The following is a 7515-nucleotide window of genomic DNA, read 5'->3' on the forward strand; positions in this document are numbered from 1 at the left end:
CTGGGACTGAAGGGAGTAGGTGAATTTCAGGCTCTGAAGTTCCACCTACATATAGTGAGTAACAGGTCCACTGAGAGTTTCTGAGCAGGAATGTGAGAGTGTTATATTTTAGAAAGATGAATCTAAGCTATTGCATAAATATGGGCTAAGTATAATACATATTTGAATATTTGTGTTGGCAGTAGAAGGGAAAGAAAGAAAAAAACAATATAGTGATTGCTAATTGAATTTGGAAGCAAGGAAAAAGAATGACAGGTTGATGAGTCCAAGTACTCAATTGTTTAGGAGCAAGACAATTCTATTAATGGACGTAGGGATGACAAAGGAAGTGTTATGGGCAGAGTGGTGATGAATTTGTTTTTATATCAAAGTGAGACATTCAGGTAAAGTGTGTAATTGAGAGAATGGGATTAAATCTCTTGAGGAATTTGAGCCATCGATGGCAACAGCCCCAGTTTTGTACCTTTAGGCCAGGCTTGCCCCTGGAGGGCACCACCTTCCAACCTAACAGAAGAGGTAAGGTATGGTTCCTCTGGCTGAACTCACATCTGACCTAGTTTAAGTGGTGGGTAATTGTTTACTCTGGAGTCTTGATGTGGTACTGTGGGTTAATGCCCTGGTCTACAAGGTCAGTGGTTCAAGCTCAACAGTCGCTCCTCAGAAACCCTATACAGAGAGGGTCACTATGAGTCAGAAACGACTCAGTGACACTTAACAACAATTGCTTTCTGTTTTACTAATACAATGTGAAGTCCAATATTATTGTTAACTGCTGATTCATAACGATTCTCTTTTTTTGTGTTGAAAAAATTTATATTTAGAATTAGCCAGCTGGAATCCGTTTAGAAGATCCCAATTTTGTTGGCAACATCCAAAGCATCATAATCAGGAGCCTGTCGAACATATACCTTCTTTTCCCCATCAGTTCTGATGAAGGTGTTGACCTTGGCTACATCAATGTCATAGAGCTTCTTCACAGCTTGTTTGATCTGGTGCTTGTTGGCCTCAACCTCCACAATGAACACAAGTGTATTATTATCTTCAATCTTTTTCATGGCTGACTCAGTAGTCAGAGGGAACTTGATGATGGCATAGTGGTCAAGCTTGTTTCTCCTGGGGGCGCTCTTCTGAAGATATTTGGGCTACCTCCGGGGCCTCAGAATCTTGGGCTGCCGGAAGATGGGTGACATGCGGATTTTCTTTTTTGTGTGTGGCTGTGGACGCCTTTCAGCACTGCCTTCTTGGCCTTTTTCAATGCCTTTGCTTTGGCTTCAGCTTTGGGAGGGGCAGGGGCTTCCGTCTTCGCCTCGGCGCCATCTTTGTAAAAAAGCCATAATGATTCTTAATAGGCTTTCCGAGGCTGTAAATCTTTGCAGGACTAGAAAGCCTGATCTTTTTCCCACTGAGTGGCTGGTGGGCTCGACCTGCCAACCTTGTGGTTCACAGGCCAGTGCTCATCCTACAGAAATGTCCAATAGTGAAAGATACAAAAATGAACTACCAAAATGTCCAATATAGTAATTGATTCTAAAATTACATCGCATGCCTGTATAATGTATTGGTGACTGACATTTGCTTAAATCATTGCATACTATTTTTGTTTGTTTAATTCTGACAGCAAGTTCTAGGATGATTTTCTGATGAGTTACCCTCCAAAGCATGATAAAATATAGTACCTACTGTAAAGAATTTGGAATTTAGTAACTAGTTGTGTCCTATTGTACATACTTTTTGTTTTGACATTGAAACATAATTATTTGAAACCTCTGTTATACTATGAGTGAGAAGTTAAATAATATTGTCAGGTCAGGAAAAAGTCTTTCTTGTCTTGAACTCATGTGCATCCTTTCTTTGTTGATAAGAGACTGTTGTAATAAGAGATCATTGGGTTCCCTCTTCTACCCTGGTTCTCAGGAAGGTCAGAGCTCAATGTGATGCTGAACTTGGTATTTTTCATTTAATATATTTAATTTCTTCTGTTTCCTGGATCTGAACTATCTTACTGTTTTATTACATTGTGTATATTCCTTATTGTAAGCTATTGTGCAACCTGTTGGGGAAGAAACAAGTTACAAATAAATTAAGTTTATTATAGCCATTAAACTATTCCAGAAGGGCTGAGACCATGTCCCCTAAGCATCTAGTATAATCCCAATGTCATAGTAAGTATTCTTAAAAGTTTTATAAGGATTCAGAAAAGTCAGAGAAAGCTAGAAATGCTGTCTTGAAATAAGAGGCGTTTATGCTTATCTCGGAGATGGGTGAGATAGTCTGATGGGTTTTATAGGGAAAGGAATAACATGAATGAGATGTGGTGGCAGAAGAATGTGGGTGATGTCCTTGTAAAGATGAGTAACCCATTTTGGAGAAGCCTGGGAAGCGTGAATTGGAGACGTAGGAGAACAGCCTGGCCCACTACCGCTGTTAGGATTATTGTCAGTGGCTCTTGTCTCGTTATCATCTTCTCTGGAGTGAGGTCTCAGACACCACAAGCCCGGGGCCAAAGAGTTCACAGGGACAGAAGAGTGTCCACACCCCACTCTTCCACTGTCCTCTCTCATCTTCCCTTGACTCTTAGTTATGTATAGATTCTTACTTAAAACAACTTCTCCCTAATGTTATTTTAACCCTGCTTCAAACCCAAGCAGTCCAAAGTCTGTCAGACAACCTTAATTATTCTTCAGGTTACTCACTAGGAGGCCCTGAACACAAAACACACTTACACAGATAGGAAACAAACCCAGATTATTTCATTACTTCAAACTGTATGGCTGAAATTTGGAAGTAGTGAAAATAATAGTGTATACATATTAAGCACTGTTTGCTGAGCACTAAATGAACTATATCTTTTAACTCTTATCATCATCCTTAGAAGTTTATGTTATTGCTATTACCACTTTGGTAATGAAACAACCAAAATAAATTTAGTATTATTTAAGTTAACTTAGTAAGTGCCAGAACCAGGGATTTGAGCCTAGACAATCTGACCCTAGAGCCGAAATTCTTAGCCAGTACGTGATACTGATTTAAAGGAAGCATATTTTTTAAAATGTGAGAGACAAACATGTTTTTCTGTATTTAATAAATGATGACCAAATATTAAGGTTTAGTGTTAAAATTTTTAAAAGTACATAACAAAATAACCAAATCTGTTGCTATAGAGTCGATTCCAACTCATGACACCTCACTGTGTTCCAGTGGCTGATTTTTCAGAAATTGATTTCTAGGCCTGCCTTCTGAGGCACCATTGGGTGGACTCATACCTCCAACCTTCCAGTTAGCAGCTGAACATGTTAACTGTTAGCACTACCCAAGGGTTCTGTTAAATTTATAGACCTTCATATTTCAAATTTCATTAACCAAGTGTCACTGGGCACCTTGAGGCCTTTATTTTTTTCATTTCAATGTAGAGTTTCGAACCACTGAAAAACAATTCAGTAATTGCCCTCTTAAACAAGGGGCTGTGTATATATTGCATAGGAACCGAATCTGTTGCCAGTGATAGTTTATCCTAATACGAAACAAATAGGAGCATGGTGGCTCTTTAGAATAAGCACTGGGGTGCTAAGCACAAAGCCAAACCTACCAGTCTCTCTGAGGGAGAAAGATGAGGTTTCTGCTCTCAAATGATTTATAGTCTCAAAAACCCTATACAAGGGTTGCTTTGAATCATAACTGACTGATGATACTTAACAAGAACAACAACAGGAAACAAATAACTGTGCCCCACTCAAAATGGCGGCCAGCTATGCCACTGTGAATGTGTGTTGCCCTTCACCAGTATTTCAGCCTCTTGCACCAGACTCCTGAAACTTTCAGGAAGGCAGTCTGGGGCAGGGCTTTGGAGAGCAGCAGCATTTGAAGAGCAGCAAACATTCAGAGCAGCATGATCAGATCAAAATAGCATGGGCAAAAAAAAAAAAAATCATGGGCAATCGATTTGGTGGCCATGCAACACATAGGTGGCCCTTGTTTAAGACAACAAGTACTGACTTGATTGGAAGCCTTGTTTTAATACTTGAATAGAAACTTTACCTATGAATACATTTAGGTGGAGCATGCACTCTTGATTTTATGGAAGGACTCACTATTACATATCCTACATCAGCCCACAAGTTTACACAATGGATACAGCCCCAGTCATGCCAGTCCCTATTCAAGACAGGGAGAGTGAGGAAGGGATGATGTCAGCCATGCAGGTCCCCTCTTATCAGGAAAGAAAATCTTTCCCTAAAATCCTTGCAGCTGACTTCCTCTTTGGTCTCATTAGTGATAAATGGGCTACATCGCTATCCCTTACTGCTGGTCAGGCTAGAACGACAGAGAACAGGATGTTCATGATGAGTTTAAGCTAGTTGCTGTTGAATTGATTATGACTCATGGTACCCCTTTGTGTGTTACAGCAGAACTATAGGGTTTTCAATGGCTGCTTTTTAAAAATTAATTACCAGGCATTTCTTCTAGGGCTTATTTGGGTAGATTCGAATCACCAATAGTTCAGTTAGTTGTCGAGTGTGTGAAATATTTGTATGACCCAGAGGCTCCGTAATGGATTTGTTGTTAAGTACCGTTGAGTCGATTCCGCCGCATAGCGACCTGGTAGAATGTATTTAAACCAGTTAAATTCTTCAGCTGGAGCTCTGTGCTTTGTCACCACAAACAACAGTAACTAGCACAGAAGAAAAGTATGAGGTAATTAGAAAAGGGACTAAGATTGTCTGCCATCATTGTTTCCTGTAAAATTCTGACAGAACATACTACCCTCACAGTGGAATGACTCATCAGGATAAGCTAGCTGCTGTACCAGACATCCTCAGAATTTCAGTGGCTTAATTACTTCTGACCCAAGATGATGCTTCTCCTCACAGTGGCTTGGGGCTCCTGATTCCCTCATCCTACTCCCAGATTGCTGTGTGTAGGGAGTTGGGGAAAGAGTGCAGGGAAGGCACACTATTCTTCACTGTCTTGGACATCACTTCAGGCATATTCCATTATGAGAAGTAGGAAATGCCTAGCTGTGCCTCCAGAGAGAAGGAATGGCAAGCAGCTAGCCCATCTCTGTCACACAGAGGTGAGTGAAATCTAGCCATCACTGAAGACAGTCAACAAAATGGATGAAGGTGCTCTTTACAGATGTGGAAATGAGATTCACAAGAAGTTATTAATGAGTTGGATTTACTGTTGATGCATATTTCTTAAAGCAACTATTTCACCTAAAATTCTTCTTAAAAGTCATTTAAAATATAGATAGTACCTAATATGATTAATGTAATTGATATCATTAACTTGCACACTTGAAAATATTGAATTAGTAGATGTTACTCTGGTAGCGTAGTGGTTACGAATTGGGCTGTGAACCAGAAGGTCAGCAGTTCGAAACTACCAGCAGCTCCATGGGAGAAAGATGAGGCGTTCTGCTCCCGTAAAGATTTACAACCTCGGAAACCCTGTACAGGGTCGCTATGAGTCGGAACCGACTCCACGGCACATAACAACGACAACAACATATATAAATAGTTGTTAAGTGCCATCGAGTCAGTTCCAACTCCTAGCAACCCTGTATAGGTGTTCTGAGGCAATAAATCTGTTTGGGAGTGGAAAGCCTCATCTTTTTCCCACTGAGCAGTTGGTGTGCTGGAACTGCTGACCTTGTGGTTCCCAATCCAGTGTTTATCCTATGTTGTTGTTAAGTGCCATCGAGTCATTACTGACTCATATTGACCCTGTATAGGATTTGAACCACCGACCTTGTGGTTAGCAGTCCAGTACTTATCTTAGACCGCCACTCCCCTGTATATATGTGTGTGTATATATGTGCTGCTAATCTCACAGTTAGCCGTTCAAAACTACCAGCTGTTCCGCGGGAGAGAGATGAGGCTTTCTGTTCCCGTAAAGATTTACAGCCTCAGAAACGCTGTACAGGGTCACTATGAGTCGGAACTGACTCCGTGGCACATAACAACAACAATGTGCATATACACAGATATATTAGAGTAATATAAAGATCTATAAAGATCACTAGGAAGGTACAAGATGATAGTTCTGTTTCCACTGGCTATGAAAAAGGGAGGGAAGAAATCAGTTACTGTTCTTTTTACCTACTTCATGGTAGTACCAGCTCAAAGTTTGAGGATTGAATTTATATTTTTTGCATAAAAGCCCACATTTGACCTTTTACTGTTATGTGTAAGAGATTGCTTTAAGAAGCCTTATATTCTCTAAACTATTATATTTGCCTCCTTCAAAGAGAAAAAATTTGGATAGTGAAGTCTCAAGCACATCATTTCCAAAAAGCCTTCCCTGACCTCCCCAGACAGCAGGCAACACAGTGTGCTTAGTTTTGCGTCATGTTGGTCCTTGACTATCATAATCTGTTGGTATGTGTGCCGCTTGTCTGAACTCTGAGGGCAGAGACCATGTACAATTCATCTTTCATTCACCAAGGCTTAATGTCTAGAAGGCACTAAATAAACAAGCAGTTGAATTAATGTTTAAATGAACAAATGCATGAGAGGATATATCAACAATAGAAAAATTCCAAGCTGAAGGAGAAAATGCTCATTTTTAAATCATTAAAATTTTGATTTATGGAATTTTCTTTAAAAGTATGTTTTTCTCTATTAGAATAGATGATAATTTGAACTAGCTGCTTGAAAAATTGTACAGTGAAGGTCTATTTTAAGTGACATCTAATGATATCTGTTAGCATCTTGTTGTTAAGTCAGTTCCAACTCCTAGTGACCCTGTATAGGGTTTCTGAGGAGCAGCTAATGGATTTGAACTGCCAACCTTGCAGTTCAAATCAACCTTGTGGACTAGTATTTATCCTACAGTGCAACACGAGGAGTTTCATAAAAATAATTATGAGTCAAAGCTCTTTAATGTTTTTTCATGAACTGATTAAATATGAATTCCAGTTTGAGCGATCTTAGTAAAGATTAATTACATTAATAGGAATTTAATTTAGTGAATGATACTTGTGATGTTTATTATTTTAATTTCAACCAATATTCATTGAGTTTCTACTCAGAAGATATAAATAAGCACTGAATTAATTGGGAAAAGGGCTAGAAAAAGAGTACCAGGAAGTACTGTGTTATTTGGGGTTTAGGAATGTTTTTAAGGACTTAGTATATTACTGTCTGAGAGGTTGGGGAGAGCGCCTTTCAGAAAGTTTGAAGGCTCTGAAAGGAAGATATAGGCATGTGGGAGTAACTGAAAGAAAGTAGGTAGGCCTGGTGGAGGAGAAATAGAAATCTGGCAGTGTAGTGGTTACGAATGGGGCTGCTAATTGATTGATAGAAACAGGTCAGCTTCCTTAAGCTTCATTGACCATGTTAAGTATTGGACTTCTGCTTTCATCTATTAATGCATGTGATTAAAGGGGGAAGGAGAAAGGAATTTACTGCTTTAGATAGCAACTTTTTAGGAACAAAATATGTAGATGCCAAGTGTACTCATGTAAATGCAATTTTATTTTATTTATTTATTTTAATGTTTTATTGTAAATTATGT

Source organism: Chrysochloris asiatica, unplaced genomic scaffold (assembly GCF_000296735.1).
Source record: "Chrysochloris asiatica unplaced genomic scaffold, ChrAsi1.0 scaffold00103, whole genome shotgun sequence".
NCBI lineage: Eukaryota > Metazoa > Chordata > Mammalia > Afrosoricida > Chrysochloridae > Chrysochloris > Chrysochloris asiatica.